The sequence below is a fragment of the Neomonachus schauinslandi genome, chromosome 2, assembly GCF_002201575.2.
Source record: "Neomonachus schauinslandi chromosome 2, ASM220157v2, whole genome shotgun sequence".
Lineage (NCBI taxonomy): Eukaryota > Metazoa > Chordata > Mammalia > Carnivora > Phocidae > Neomonachus > Neomonachus schauinslandi.
Window position 1 is genome coordinate 97799491 of NC_058404.1, and position 15383 is coordinate 97814873.

Sequence of the window (15383 nt, forward strand, 5' to 3'; positions counted from 1 at the left end):
GTTTTAATTTCTGTCATGTGGCCTGAAGTTCTTTTACCTCATAAATTTAGGATTTCCTTCTCATATTGTCCAAACTTGGAAGTCATTTTTTTTCCATTTCTCCCAGCTGGGTTGGCAGAACTTCTTTTCTCTCACTTTTTAAAAAAAAAATTAAAAGATTTGTTTATTTATTTTGAGAGAGAGAGAGCACGGGGGCCGGGGTAGCAGAGCGAGAGGGAGAATCTTAAGCAGACTGCGTTTGGGCTAAGAGTCCAACGCAGGGCTCCATAGATCCCATGACCCTGAGATCGTGACCGGAGATGAAACCGAGAGTCGGTTTCATGAATAATATTTATTTACCTCAAAGTTTTACTTTAACATTTCTCATTATTTCATAGTAGAATAAGCCATTTAGTTTTTCGAGAAATATAACCCCCATGTGTTGCATTGTTTCTGTTGGGAATTGGGCTTTGAATAACACTGTTTTGGATGAAGTATATATTATGGTATGTACAGAGAGAATTTTTTAAACAATTATTATGTTGGAATATTGAGTTTCTGAGCAAAATCTTAAATTTAAAAATGCAAAAAAATCACGAAATAATGAAAACATATGCTAAAGTGATTTAAAAATATTGTGAGATTTGATTTTCTTTAATTTCATTAATCGACTTTGCCACCCAGGTACCCCGTAACTTCTTTGCTCTCATTGTCATTTAAGCAGCAGTGGATAAGGGAGAATGGAAATTGATGTAATAACAGCAACTATAATCCTCTGTATCCGTGTCTTACAAAAACAAATAAATTATTAGATTTTCTGAGGCAAAGCCGTAAAACAAAGAAATTTCCAAAAGTGTTGCTTTTCAGGGGCTTAACAGACATATTAAATTCCATCCACTGAAATCCCGTCTTCATCAAGGGATCCCCTACCTTCCTCCTTTCCGGTATATTTAAACTCCAACTGTGACATTTGCAGTTTCCATATACCCACTGAAATATGGAAGTACCTTCGATTTTTCTGGACCTCAAACAGACACCTAAACAAACTTTAAACTGAACCTATTCTAGACAGTAGGAAGTTTAGAAAATTTTGTTCTCCAAATAACGCAGAGTCCTCCCCTCAGAAATTTTCTGGTTTTAATTTCTCTATCGCCGAAGTCCGGCAGCTGTCAAATGGGCTTACTTAAGACCAACTCAAGTCAAATAGATTCTGCTTTTGAGTGATATGTAAGGTAGAAAAGAGTTCTTGAACAGAAGCTTAGTGCCTTAACATATAAAGCATGCTGGTGTGAGAAAAGATTTCCAAAGCTTCCAAATAAGTAAAAGAGAATACTACTCTTTCAGGGCAGTGCTGGGCTTGCATTTTTTTTTTTTTTTATTAATTTTCCACGGATTAGACTACTTTACAACTTTTTAGGGACAGAGGTCAAGCTGCATATTCTTTTTCTGATGGGTAAGCAAATCGTTTCTGTCCTATGGAAAAGATAACCTGAAAGGTTATGATTTATTACCCTGTTGACATTAACCGGTTTTGTATTTAACCCAGCAATCTTGCCCTGACAATCCTTTCAATTGCTTATATTTGTTTCTCACATGTTCTTTGAATTGGTTTTAACATATTACTAGTTCACTGGTTAATTAATGAGTTAAAGTCAAACTCTTTAACGGGTGTTCTTTTTTTTATAGTTGCTTGAGAGTCATGATTTTATCTTTTTGAAAATAATACTTTAACACCGGTAAGAGGATCCAAAATGATTTAGCTGTTACAATCTTCAAAGAGGTTGGTCCAGACACTAGCACTTTCTTTTAAATTTAATTTAATTTTATTATGTTATGTTAGTCATCATACAATACATCATTAGTTTTTGATGTAGAGTTCCATGATTCATTGTTTGTGTATAACACCCAGTGCTCCACGCAGTACGTGCCCTCCTTAATACCCATCACCGGGTCAACCCATCCCTGCATCCCCCTCCCCTCTAGAACCCTCAGTTTGTTTCTCAGAGTCCATATTCTCTCATGGTTCATCTCCCTCCTCCGATTTCCCCCCTTCATTTTTCCCTTCCTTCTCCTAATGTCCTCCATCCTATTCCTTATGTTCCACAAATAAGTGAAACCATATAATTGACTTTCTCTGCTTGACTTATTTCACTTAGTATAATCTCCTCCAGTCCCAACCATGTTGATGTAAAAGTTGGGTATTCATCCTTTCTGATGGCTAAGTATTAGCACTTTTAGTCTGTTGCACTTAGCAATGAACTCACCCAAATTTTATAATAATAAAAGTTGATTTCACTGTACAAAATACACAAAATACTAAATTGAAGACTCTAGCTAATAAAAATAAAGTAATTATCGGAGTACCTGGGTGGCTCAGTTGGTTAAGCGTCTGCCTTCTGCTCAGGTCATGATCTCAGGGTCCTGAGATCAAGCCCTGCATTGGGCTCTCTGCTCAGCGGGAGGTCTGCTTCTTGCTCTCCCTCTGTGTGCATGCTGTCCCTCTCTTTCTCTCTCTCAAATAAATAAATAAAATATTTTAAAAATAAAGTAATTATCAAATATTAATTGACCATATTTCTTAGGGATATTCCTCCTTTAGTAATTGAAATATGCTACCACAAGAGACTGTACTATTCTCTAGACCGGAGCTATGCCTTTTTCATTTACCAATTTCCAATATTTCCCACACTAGATGCCTCAGAAAATGTTTGGCAAATGTTGAATTTTAGGTTTTTACTATGTGTGTCACATGTCTCCCAGTCTTGGTTAAATAAAATCAAGTCATTCAAATTGATTCCATTCATGAGACTGCCCTGGGACTCAAATCTGCCAAAAATATTTTCAAAGTTCAGTGAATTGAGAAATCAGAATTTTTCTTTCACTTACCTATCTACAGCTAAATTCTCATAGTTATTTTCTTCTTTTTGTCAAAAGTGAAAAGAAAGCAAACTGACAGTAGCCTGCATTAGGAACTGGCTTTGCTACTCGCATGACAGATGAATATAAATATTTCAGTTCTCTTTGCCTCAGTTTATTGAACTCTAAAATGAAACATGGGAGAGGAAGTTTTCTAAAGTCTCATTTCTGCCTAAGAATCTTTTATGGCTTGTTGACATCTGTAGCAATTTGATCCTGTCTTATGACAGCGCTCTCTGGTTGTCAGTTCTAAGTGTTATAAAGTTTAAGAGTTATGTTCATCATCAAGCAGGACAAGTTAAGGATTTTCTGTGTTTATGTGTGTGATTAAGAGGATGACTCAAAACAAAACAACATTTAGGGGTGCCTGGGTGGCACAGTCTGTTGAGCATCTGACTCTTGGTTGGCTCAGGTCTGATCTCAGAGTCGCGAGATTGGGCGCCTCTTTGGGCTCCGTAGTCAACACAGAGTCTGCTTGTGTTTCTCTCTCTCTGTCCCTCTGCCCCTCTCCCCTGTGTGCGCGCAGTCACATGCACTCTTCCCCCGCCCAAATAAATAAAATAAATGTTAAAAAAAAAAAAGAAAACCTTTCACCAATTTTCCTGCAGTGTACTTCACAAGATTGTGTATTCACAAATTCACAAATTCACAAATTACGTGTAGTGTTTCTGGAGCACAGTCTCATAGTCCTCAGGACTGCAGGTACCAAAGACCACCACCAATATTTTTGGAGAAAGTACAAGGAAACAGCATCATGGGTTCCTAGATTTTTGTTTGTTTTTTTTTATGGGTCTGTGTATGTGTGTGTGTGTGTGTACTATGTGTGTGTGTGTGTGTGTGTGTGTGTGTGTGTGTGTGAACATTCCCCCTCTGATGATTTTGTAAGGCTATTGTATTCAAAATGAAAACATTTTGTGACATGAAGAAAAAGTTTCCAGACCTGACATGAAACCTGAGTGGAGGCAGAACTAAATCCTCACCAGTCATAAATAGGCCTATCAAAAGTATTTCACAGATTGAACTAATATAAATATCAGCCTTCAGTTCCTGCCATACATAAACCAAGTAGCTATAAAGTCCTAGAAACAAATATTCCATAGAGAGTTTAAGATTTAAAATAGTCATATTCTAAGAATATGTTAACTCTTAGTATGTGAGCTTTGCTGTCAGAATTTTTTTCTAGCTTTGTAATGCTGAAAAAATGACTTATATGCTATAAATTGTTTTCTCTTTTTTCTTTTAACTTTTTCTTCTCTCTGGTGAAGCATATTTTACAATTATGGGAGTTCCTTGAAATTTTTCTAGATTTGATTTTTAATATTATTTCATGGTTAATCTTATTTTTAAATCTAATTCTATTTATTTAACAAAAGGGGTTTATTTAACTCATCTCTCCATTTTCCTTCCAAATTTAATTCTAGTGTCCAATAAGAGAAATGCCATACTCACTCTTCCCTGGCAGAACTGCATTCCAGAGGTAAAGATTACCTGCCAGTTGTTTTTTTTTTTTTTTTAAACCATTAAATGTAACTGATTTGCTTAAAGGGACCATATATCTCTGTTTCTTCTGTATAGGCTTTTTACTATATTTTCTTTAAAAAATAAACTGAGTTTTTTTTTTTTTTTTTTCAAATGTAGCTCAGGTTTTCCATGAACTTGTTCTATCTACTATAATCTACAGTGAGCCAGAAATAGAGAGTTGTCTGTGCTTTCTAACCTCCCACATGTAATCTAATTTTCATTTATAAATTCCTAGGTGTGTATTATCTAGAGAATAATAAAAGATAAGCCTTTTCACATCACTCCCTCTCAATAAATATTTCCTTTAATCATTCTTACACCTATGAACATTTCTCCTGCATCTCTCCTGCATGAGTTTTCATTGATTTTCACAACACATTCATATTTTGCATCTAAAGAACAATTAAAAAAATAAATTATGTATGAAATCCACAGAGTTCCTTAGACAATGATTTTAAATTTGGGACCACATTGTTCTCATCCTTGATTACTTAAGAAAAATGCATTTCTACCTGGAATTTTTCTTAATTTAGAACAAGGCAAAAGACTACTTTTTGACTCTAATTCTAAAACTTGCTGAAAAACCTGAAACATTAGTATGGAATGCCTTGTTTATTGTGTTATTTCTTTAAATTTTATTGGTTATTTCTTTAAATATGTCTTGATAGCATATATAATTGTAATGCAGTCAATTAGTTATGCATATATATGAATGGAATGAGCTTCATCATCAATTGCTTTGTCCTGTGTTGCAAAGGCAGTGAAAAGAGAAGCAGGATTTATACATTGTTTTGTTGTTAGAGTGATCAGATTCCCTTTTTAGTTTTGCTGTTTGTTTTCCTTTTTTGTGAAATAATCAATGTAAATTTCCTACTGCATTTACTAGATGTGTATTGGTAGTAAAGTATCTGAGGAGGAAGAATGACGTCAAGGCGGAAGGCAGCTATCCAGGCCCTCCTTTGTCTTCCCTACTGCATGTCCACTCATCCTAACCACACAGCCCACATGATTATGTTCATGGCAGTTCATCCCACACGCATTCAGGGCTGGGCTTTATGACAGCACTAGAGCTCATGCAATAATGTGCCAGCACATAAAAGCCTGGGCCCTTTCTAGTCCCACCACACAGGGCTACTGCTCCCTGGGACCCTGGGGCAGTCCTCACTAGAATCCTTCCTCTCCCTCACAACACAAATCTTGGCAATATTGTGTATAGAATTCATGGTTTCCCCATTAAAATCAGATTCAGAATTAGCTCAGTTTGCAGAGCCTTATATGTTTTAGTTGTTAATGTTAATCTACACACTAATCCCAAAGTTCGTGAGTTCAAATTTAGGGAGCTAAAAATCACCTGGGATGCTGGTTCCTATGTTCACCGGTAGGGCCCAAGGATATGAGTTTTATCTAAGTCTCAGATGGTTCTGATACAGATGGGTTTATGGAAGGCAACACTTTGGAAAAACTTCTGTAGGTACCATCAATCCCATTTCACAGATAAGGGGGTTGCAGAGTCAACATATTTCCTAAACTGGTAATGAACACGGATCTGTCTGGCTCCGAAGTTTATACCTTCAAAAATAAATGAAAAACATTGCTAGATTTATGTTTTGATTTTTGTTTTTTTTTTCCATCATGCTTTGCTTTTGCATTTTAAAATACACCTTACTAATCAGGAGCCAGCAGTCTGATTATTCACACAGAATTACATTAATCAAATAAATCTGCTTAGCTTTTAGGTTAATCAACTATTTGAATTGATCAATCTTTGAATCTAAAGGGTTGTTGAAATAGTTGCGAAGCGGAAAATAGGGAAGTGGTGACTGAGTTTTGTGATTGAACTCAGTATTATAATTTTAATTAATCTGAATTAAACAGCACACACACACACAGGTATGCAGATGAAAACAGGGCATAAAGTTGTCTCAGGTAAAAGCAATCTCAAAAAACAGTAACAATGCATCAAGTCAGGAGAATTTAAGCCATTTGTTTTCATATTCCCCAAGTTTTTTCAACAGTGGACATATTTTACTACTCTGACACTGTGAAATTTAGAGCTTATGTTCTTTGAATATCACTCCAGAGACACTTCATATCCTTCCAGATCTTTGAGAGGAGAAAATCAGGAGAATTTTAACCACAGACCAAAAAGAGGAATATTTTGTAAAAGCTTGTATTAGGATATAAAAACATTCATGATCTCAGAAATGAGAAATTCGTTGACTCAGGTCCAGGCTTGTCTTTCTGTTCTAGGTTTCTTGGGTAGACATGTTGACCGGAACAGACTTTTATGGCTGATTATGGACTGGAGTGTCTGGACTTCTAGAAGCTTTAAGTATTTGATAATCTCTCCTAAACCAAAATAAATTTCTTTGTTTGGTGATAGTTGCATGTAGTATACCATTGTATTTTTTTTATATCCGAACTTAAAATGAACTCCATTTTATAGCAGAATAGTATTTGAATGAGGTAAAATTATGAAAACTTCCAAGAACAAAATGCCACCCCCCACACCTTAAAACATACACACACAACTTTGAAAGTATAAACCTGAATCATTATTCTACTTTATAAAGTGAGTTGTTTGGAAGTTTGGGCTTAATGATTATTTTTGTTTTAATAAACTCAGCACGTTTAATGAACTATTCTCATTAATAAATTTTTTTTGAGAAACACAATTCATAGTGCATTTTGGAAAATAATTTTCTTTACAATCAGTCATGTTGACTATTAGCACTCATAACATTTACTTCCACCAATTTAACACAAATTTAGTCGGAGTCCAACTAGATCCGTGTTCCTTTTAACACTGGGCTATACATAATCTGAAGTCATGAGTTTGGGTTTAACAAGAGCATTTTGGAGAAGTTTAAAAAGCATACTCTTCTCTTACTTGTTTATGTTGCCAAATATGTTATTGTTTGGCCAAGAGTCTGCAAAATGGATATACTTATTGGTGATGTCATTCTCTGGGCCACTGTAATACAGTTCTTATCTGATCCTTTCTGCAGGAAAGCTTCAAAATGAATTGTGTTGATCATTTAGTACTGTGATTTTAAAATAATTCATTGATACTTGATTTCATATTACAACTCTCTTAAATTTGTCTTGATGCTTTTTAGGTTTATTCTGTTTATTCTTTGTGCTCAAGCTCTTGGTTTTTTTGTGTTTTCAATTTTTTTCTGGCACAATTCCATTTTAATTTAAAACACTGGAGCAATGGCTCTGGATCTCAGAATGTGTACATTGCCTTCCAGATGATAATCTGGTTAAAAGTTAAAGTGGTTTTATGTGTGATGTGACTTGTAACAGTGTTTATAATCATGCATTTTATTGTACTGTAAATGTTCTTTTAACATTTTGTGATTTTATAACATTAGACATTTTCCTCATAAAATTGGATTAGATTTAAATGTAAACTGTATCTATCAGATCAAAGAAAAGAATGGGATATATGATAAACATTCCATCTGGTGAGCATTGAGAGAGAATTGCAAGTAATTTGCAAAGAAGTCTCAGTGGGATCAAGGAACAAACAAGACTGAAGTCATGTACTTGTATAGGCCATATAGAATTAAATGCAATTCAGTGCTTCCCAATTATTTTTGTTGTCAGTATGGTTCTCCATATCTCTTATCCATTCAAGAATCGTGTTTCCTTTCTCAGACAGAATTGCATTTTATTCATCTGTTTCATATAATCTCTTTTTTAATGATTATGTTTTGGTCAAAATTATGTTTAATTTTCTCAAAAACTTAAATGTTGTTTATTTTTTTTTAAAGGTTTTTTCCAACTTTTTTTTTTTTAAGATTTTATTTACTTATTTGACAGAGAGAGAGAGAGAAATCACAAGTAGGCAGACAGGCAGGCAGGCAGAGGGAGAGGGAGAAGCAGACTCCTCGCTGAGCAGGGAGCCTGATGCAGGGCTGGATCCCAGGACCCTGGGATCATGACCTGAGCCAAAGGCAGATGCTTAACCAACTGAGCCACCCAGGCGCCCCAAAAACTTAAATGTTGTTTAAAGAGTTAAACCTTTCTTTATGAAAAAGGGTAGTCTAAACCCTCCACAAAAAAAAAAAAAAAAAAATCTCATTCTTCATTGCTTCCCAGAGGCAATTATATTTAATTATGTTAGCTGTTACATTTGTTATTTATCTCTGTGTCTTGGGGATTTAGCTCTCTTTCCCACCACATCCAAAAAACACTTTCCTTCTTTCCATTCCTGTATGTACCTACAGTTACAGTTAGGTCAGTAGCCTGCATTTATATTGTTATGATGCTGTAGACATGATTCACATCGAAGTCACATAGAATATTACTGTTATTTTTTCTTTTATTGAAAAACTTAATGTTTCCCTTAGAGCTGCAAATTATCTCTATTTGCTAAATTTTCTATGGATTAATCCCCAGTTTTATGTACTAACCATCAATCCCTAGTTTACCTCTAGAAGCAAAATATTTCTCTAAATATATTCAAATACATCAGATGTCCTACAAAAGTCATCTTTTTGGAAATATATCTCCCTGTGATTTCTGACTTGCTCTGATCTGGATTGTTTGCTCTCTAGATCTTCCTTCTTCATCACCTTTTAAATTTCTTTTCCTTTTTTTTTTAATGTATTTAACCCCTGTTGCTTTAAATAGTTAATGATTAAGTAATTAATTTTCTTTTAAGCCTATTCACTAACAACTTTTTGAGAATGTGTTCATGGAGGTAAATAGTTTTTTAATACTTTGCATATCAAAACATCTTCAATCATATTTAATTGATAGTTCTTTTAGGAACAGAAAACTAGATCAGAAAAAAATAAATAAATTCCCTCAATATTTTAAGGCATACCTCCATTGCCCTGTAGCTTCACACGTGATTTGCAATTCCTTGTACAAAAACATTTAGTTTTCTCTCTGAAAATCATGTTTTCTCATTGATAATGATGTTCAGAAATTGTAGGATTATATGCAGAGGTAGATCCATCCATTTTCAATCATTGTTCTGGGCACTTGGTGGGTTTATTTACTCAAACAACAAATCCTTTCATTCTGAAAATAATTTCTTGAATGGATATATGTTCTTTCTCTCTCTCTCTCTCTTTTTTTTTTTTTTGCTTGTTATCTCTTGCAAGGTCTCTTTTTATTGAGATGTTGAGACTCCAGACCTGACCCTCTGATTTTCTGATCTTTTCTCTCATGTTACCCATAAATGTGTCTTTTTGGTCTATTTTTGGTCTATTTTATGTAAGGCTTCCTTAATTTAATTTTCCAGTCAATATATTGAGTTTCTATTTCTACTATATATTTTGTATTTCCAAAAATTCATTTTTGTTCCCTGAATATCTCTCTTTTTTTTTTTTTTTTTTTTTAACAACCTGGTCTTCTTGCATGCATATATTGCTTTCCTTTATCTCTCTAAGAATATTAATGGTGGTAAGGTTTGCTTCCTGTCTAGTGTATTTCCCACAAGTTCCTTTTTTACTTATTTGTTTTGATCTATTTATTACATATCGGAGGCCTCCCCAGATATTTCTTGGTTATGGTTATCGGTTTACCTTTAAAAATCATAATTTAAGTCTGATCTGAAACTTTGTCTGATCTGAAACCTTGTCTGAACTGTGGGTCTCCCTTATTGATGAGTACTTTATTAGATTCTCTTAGTTATCTGGCTTGATTGCTTTATTCAGAAGCGCCCCTTCTCCCCACCACCACCATGCCAGCAATCTCCTGATTATGGGATATGATATGCCTCCATTTTGGGAACAAGAAAAAGGTTGGGGGCAGGATGGTATCTCAATATTTAAAAGGTAAACTTTCACTGAAACCTACCTTTCCCTGTAGTACTTCAATTTTCCACTTGCCTGTTGTCCTCAAGTCCAGAGATACTTTTCTATTCTCTCTATGAAGTAAAACTTCAATCTGCTGGCATATGAAAGGGTCAGTCTCTTAATTTTAGGGAGTAGAGGAGAATCATGGGGACATTAAATATTGTTCTAAAGCAAAATTTCAAATTTCCTCCCTCTTTTTAGCCACATATTCACCACAACTTGAGAATGAAAGTAGTTGGTTTGCTTTGCACATGTTTCTTCTATATTAAATGTGTATACTATAAGACAAATATATACAAATATTTTGCATGTTTTAAAAATGTTAATATACAGCATTAACATTATATTTTTAGGAGTTACTCATATTGAAACATGCACCTGTGATTCATTTATTTTTCCTTTTAAAAAATACTTTTATTTTTACTCTTTTGATTTCAAGCTTACGAAAATAGTGGAAAAAATTAGCAAGGCTATCTAATTTACATTGATATAAATTAAAAGGAGTTCTATGGAAACATGGGTTAATGAATGGTTATACTAGAGAAAGGAGTGGTACTCTTTAGCACAAGACTTTGTCCTCATAGAGCGGCAACAATGAACTCTTGAAATGGCTGACATCCTATGGTGATACAGTTTCCTTTTTTGTTTTGTTTTGTTTGGAGAACTTTCTGGGACTCTTTTTTTTTTTAATTTTTTTTTTTTTATTTATTTGAGACAGAGAGAATGAGAGAGAGAGAGCACATGAGAGGGGGGAGGGTCAGAGGCAGAAGCAGGCTCCCTGCCGAGCAGGGAGCCCGATGCGGGACTCGATCCAGGGACTCCAGGATCATGACCTGAGCCCAAGGCAGTCGCTTAACCAACTGAGCCACCCAGGCGCCCTGGGACTCTTCATGAACATAAACACAAGAAAATGTAATGAATCTCAGGTAAATGTGCTATGAGTTTAGGGAATGTTTTGTTTCCACAAATCATAATTATAATACTATTTGATCACTTAAATAACACACAGATTTCCATTTCAACTCCAGTCAAAAATTGCATAATTTTCTAAATATAACAACTTGACTGTCTAAAGTATTTTATTCATGGATTTAATCTATAAGAGGATACATTTTCCAAAAACAATTGTAAAAAAAAAAGGTTAAGATTTTTTGAGTTATAAGAGAATCAAATAAAGGTAAACATCTTCCCCTTTGGATTAAGATGTAATAAATATTTTGAGGTAAAAGTAGAAACCCAAACTCAGGAAATTAAACAAAAATATCTCTAGGACTTAAATGGTAAAACTACTAATGTAAAGATAAAAGTTAACGTAAAAGATGAAGACAGTAATATGTTATTTATATATAGGATTTTGTTAGCAATTAATACTATATATTTACATGCATACAGAGGTTTATGTACTTTGCTATTAAAATTGAAAATTTCTGTTACTTTTCTCCCTTTAATATTTTATCTAGAGAGTATTGTGAAATATTTCAACAGCAAAGACATAATCAATATGATTTGTGCCTCCATAAGTACAAACATTATAAAAATGAAATTGCATATATATAAGCATCCACATTTACATAACATAGAAATGTAGCCTTCAAACACTTAATCTAGTATATTTTATACTGTGTTTGGTCTCCAAGGGTTTACAATATATAAATATTATCAGTTGGATCACCAAATTAAGTTTGAATAATATAAATTATAACCTCTAAAATTTAAATTACTTTATTAAGGTCCTCTACATCACATTTGTGAAAAGATTATGAAACTTCCAGGCAGGTAACTTTTGAGATGTAGGTAATGAAGAATTAGGGTAAAACATTTTTTCAGTCTCTATGAAAACGAATGTATTCAATTAACAGAATTATTCTGATTCAACCAGTATCATAGAACAGTTTATAAATTTTATAAATTTAAAGCACAGGTCAAAGTAACTCTAAAACTTAAGGTCCAACTAGCTATTATTGCTTATCTGCTATCAGTCAATCATTTATATTAATCTGTAAAATGAATCTTTCAAACTTATAGCAGTCTTCTTCTTTTCTAGAAAGACAACTGTCCAGTCTGTATGTAGATTGAGATTCTAAGGTTCCTATTATTTTGATATACAAGGCCTCAGGAAAAAAAAAATATTTTTTTGTAAGATTGGAAGAATGAGGAGGCATAATATTTTGTTTACCCCTATCTGAGAGTTGTAAGTGATTGTTTTGCATAAATGCCATTTCTTTATAGGTACTTACCTAAATGTACAACATGTACTTAATCTACTGATGTGGAAGCAAATGAAACCAACAGAATCTCCCATCTCAAGCTTATGGTTTATGATCATCTCCTACTGATGCAGTGGAATGCATTATAATTTTATTTTCTATAAAGCTTTTTTAGTAGTATGACATTATGTAATTTCCCATGTCTGTTCTCTCCTTGAAGAGCTTATAGTTCAGATGAATGAAGAAAATCTAAACAAAAAAACCAGTATTACCAATTGTATAGGTGCTATAATAAGAAATAATAAGGCACTAAAGAGTGGTAAAGTCTTTACAGAGGGGATCAAACTTCTTTATACATGAGGAAGTCTTCTTAGAATATAACTATTAGATGGTCAAAAAAGCAGTTTTCCTACAAATACTTTATTGTTAAACAATATAAAGTATTAGCAGTTTTGGGCGCCTGGGTGGCTCAGTTGGTTGGGCGACTGCCTTCAGCTCAGGTCATGATCCTGGAGTCCTGGGATCGAGTCCCGCATCGGGCTCCCCACTCAGTGGGGAGTCTGCTTCTCCCTCTCCCACTCCCCCCTCTCGTGCTCACTCTCTCTCTCTCTCAAATAAATAAATAAAATCTTAAAAAAAAAAGTATTAGCAGTTTTCTGGCCCAACTGAATAAATACCTGTAGAGTTATACACAAACCAGTAAGGCTTTTAAACAAACAAGCACTACTATATTTCCATCGACTTATCAAAGCTCTTTTTCAGAAAAATTTAAGAAAAATATGTTTATTTTATCATTGTATTAGGCAAATGTACTTTTTATAATACACATAAAAGTAAAAAAAAAAAAAAGTTATTTCCTGGGATGATACAATGGAACATATATCCAGAATGTTCATTAAACCTTTTACTTCATTTTGATATTTTCATTCGTGGAGCTGGTTGCTTTGATCGAAATATGGAATATGCATATATAATATTGCTATGGTCTGAACATTTGTCTCTCCAAATTCATATGTTGACATCTTAACCCCCAAAGATGATGATAGTAGGAGGAGGGGCCTTTGGGAGGTTCTTAGGTCAAGAGGGTGGAGCCCTCGTGAATGAGGCTAGTGTTCTTATAAAAGAAGCCTCCTCACAGAGATCCCTCAGCCCTCCACCATGTGAGGACACAGTGAGAAAGTGCCATCTATGATCAAGGAAATGGGCCCTCATCAGAACACCACCATATTGGTACCTTGATCTTGGATGTTCCAGCATCCACAATGAGAAATAAATGTTCCTCGTTTATAAGCCACCAGTCTCTTCTGGTAAGAAGCAACCAGAAAGCCTAAGCTAAATATAAATGTATTTCTGTTTAAGGTTTTATTTATTTATTTGAGTGAGAGAAAGCATGAGCAGGGAGAGCAGCAGAGGGAGAGGGAGAAGCAGACTCCCCGCTGAGCAGGGACCTGGACTCCAGGGCTCGATCCCAGGATGCCCGGACCAGGACCCCAGCCGAAGGCAGATGCTCAACGACTGAGCCACCCAGGTGTCCCTATGTATTTTTAATAATTGATTGAGTCATTTAACTCTATTCTGCAAAAACTTTTTCCCCAGCCTTTGCTGTATACTCCATAAATGTTTGTTATTAATCAAAATGAGACTAGACTAAGGATATGTAGTGTGTTACTGGGATTCTTTCCCATCCTGCATAACCTGTGTTCTTCTTGTTTTAAGTATTCTTCGGCATATCATTTGGATACCTTCCAACTTTACCAAAGATGTTCTTTTGGCTACATTAATGATCCATCCTATCCAAAAGTCATATTCAAAATATTGAACTAGTCCGTCTTGGGAAGGGATCACTCAAAGCAAAAACCATCCAATCAGGAAAAACTGTTTCTGCCACTGCTGTGGCCTTTCCATGCAAACCTGCTGAAAAGCAGGCCTGATTTCTAACCGCAGGAGGTAATAGAAGCTGTAAAGAGATGTAGGCAGTGACATTCTGTGTGGAAGTCTGAATCAGATGATATGCACCTACTGTTTCATTTCACTTGTAGATACAAGGTTTTTGAAATGAAGTGTTAAGAAACAACCAGCTCAGTTTCTGCATTTAACAGATACCCTATTTTCTGTCGAAATTCAGATTTTTTTTTGATACAGATTAATTTATTTACATTTTACAAAGTGGATCATTACCATAAAACTAGCATCCATTAGAATGCAATTGAAAGTACATTTAAAGCTCAGTTAAAAGCTTTCTGATGTTAATGAAGCAGTTAACAATAGGCGACCTTGCAGAAACAAGATCTGTTAATACTATCATGAAAACAAACTTCCAACAAACTGCGCACTGGAGAGCATGAGCCGGACCGCAGATTGTTTATTGTCAAAGACTTGACTGGCTAATAAATGCTGGCAATGGCTTGAGTGCACCGGAATGCGGTGCAGCTGCTGCCTTAGTCAGACTTTCCCTTTTCTGAATACTATAATCCCTTCAATATTGCATTAAATATGTTTTCAATATTTATCTGGATAAAAATGTGCTGAATGTTGCAACAGTTTAATTCTGACGTTTGTCACACAGGAAATCTGGAAAAGGCAGAAGGTAACAGCCTCTTGATTGTTAAAATCCAATCCTCTCTCTCATGCTATAGGAGAGCACTCAGTTAAGACTTTGTGATCACCCCGAGGCAGGCAAATGCCAGCAGTACTGCAGCCAAACATGAGGACTTAGAGCTTGGCTGAACTGACTTCACTGACCCCTTGCCATCCATGAGGATCTGAGCTCGCGCAGGCCCCTATGACTGGATGTCATGGAGCAGAATATAATAAATGGCTTTGGGGCTTGCTATATTCTATACAGTCCAAATCCTTGACAAGCCAGAAATAGAAATCATTTATTACCATGTCACATATTTTTATTAGGTTTCTCATATGATTATCCAAACTATCGTTAGCTAAT